This window comes from Thermobia domestica, unplaced genomic scaffold, assembly GCF_964235325.1.
Source record: "Thermobia domestica unplaced genomic scaffold, izTheDome1.hap1.1 HAP1_SCAFFOLD_530, whole genome shotgun sequence".
NCBI lineage: Eukaryota > Metazoa > Arthropoda > Insecta > Zygentoma > Lepismatidae > Thermobia > Thermobia domestica.
In genome coordinates, this window is record NW_027656240.1 from 104,139 (window position 1) to 105,988 (window position 1,850).

The 1,850-nt window shown below is 40.9% G+C and overlaps 1 non-coding gene across 1 annotated transcript; it reads right to left on the bottom strand.

Moving 5' to 3' along the window:
- Window positions 1-1,475: 1,475 nt before the first annotated feature.
- Window positions 1,476-1,594, bottom strand: LOC145677006 (5S ribosomal RNA). The gene has a single exon (XR_014129578.1). It is a non-coding gene; the product is annotated as a 5S ribosomal RNA (ribosomal RNA).
- Window positions 1,595-1,850: the final 256 nt, after the last annotated feature.

Here is a 1,850-nt window from a genome sequence, read left to right on the forward strand (position 1 = left end):
AGGGGTTTGTGGCCCTCATAAGGGCCGATTTGTATGAGATATAGGTCTTACATTTATGCCTTCTTCTCAGTTTTCTTGGGCAGAAGTACAGCTTGAATGTTGGGCAAAACACCACCCTGAGCGATTGTAACTCCAGACAACAACTTGTTTAATTCCTCGTCGTTACGGATAGCTAACTGCAGATGACGTGGAATAATCCTAGTCTTCTTGTTGTCACGAGCAGCGTTGCCTGCCAACTCAAGAACTTCAGCTGCCAGGTATTCCATGACTGCAGCCAAATACACGGGAGCGCCAGCACCAACTCGTTCGGCATAGTTACCCTTTCGCAAAAGACGATGGATTCTGCCTACTGGGAATTGAAGGCCAGCCCTGCTGGAGCGGGACTTGCTCTTTCCCTTGACTTTTCCACCTTTGCCGCGACCAGACATTGTTCAATATTCTTTCGTAATAAGATGAGAGGAAAAATTGCGGCCTCCCATGAATCAAGTCAGTTTTGTTACTACTTCAAGCGTGCACCCGAGTGCATCAAATGAAAAGCAAGGCAGTTGGCGCGAATTGAAACACGTACTGTAATTTAAATGAAGTCGATAAATCGGCGGACACATCTAATTTTGCTGAACGAGTGAGTCATCATGCCACCAAAAACTAGCGGAAAGGCTGCAAAGAAGGCTGGTAAAGCCCAAAAGAATATCTCCAAGGGAGATAAGAAGAAGAAGAGGAGGAGGAAGGAGAGCTATGCCATTTACATCTACAAAGTTTTGAAGCAAGTGCATCCTGACACTGGCATATCTAGCAAAGCTATGAGTATCATGAACAGCTTTGTTAATGACATCTTCGAGCGTATTGCTGCTGAAGCTTCTCGTTTGGCCCATTACAATAAGCGGTCAACTATCACCAGCCGGGAAATCCAAACAGCTGTGCGCCTTCTTTTGCCTGGTGAACTTGCCAAGCACGCTGTAAGTGAGGGTACGAAGGCTGTTACCAAGTACACAAGCTCTAAGTAAAAATCTTCTTCAAGATTTTTCATTTCAAACGGTCCTTGTCAGGACCAACACATTATTCGAAAGAGTTAAATCACGAAATTTGCTTCATTCTGTTATGTAGAAACACCTTGAAATCCAATTTCTATATGCTGTTAGTAAAAAAGTAAAGCACATAGCGGAGATGTGTCGTGCTTGTATACGAAAGGCATTTACTCGCCGGAGATCTACACTTAGTCATAATAATTTACTTTTAAAAAGTGGTAATACATTCCGTGTTAAGTATAGTAGTAGGTGCACACGGATCGGAAATCAGGTTATTTTAATGTGCCGTGCAAATAAACAGGCTGTTAGTGTAAGAAATAGTGGGTATAACGCTTAGAATATCGATTAATCGCTATGAAATAATGTTGATAAATTATCTCTTGAAAGTACTATAAAATTAATGTTTCTAGTATTTTCGTACTTGAAGGATAATGAAATTTGAAAAAGAGATGCCAACAGCACCTGGTGTTCCCAGGCGGTCACCCATCCAAGTACTGACCAGGCCCGATGCTGCTTGACTTCGGTGATCGGACGAGAACCGGTATATTCAGCATGGTATGGCCGTTGGCAACTACCTTTTCTTCAATGTCCTGTTAAGGAAGTATGTTTTAAGTAAGAATTGACATTATTAACTATAAAGGCAAGCATATTAACGTCGTTAACATTACTTGGAATATACTAATATTCGAATAAATATTTGAATGTTCGAATGATGAGTGATTCGGATGTTCATAGTGCCACTATGTCCTATCGAGTTTACTATCACGAACCACGTATGAAATTGTATATAAATAAATAAAAATAAATCCTTTATTAAGTATTGAT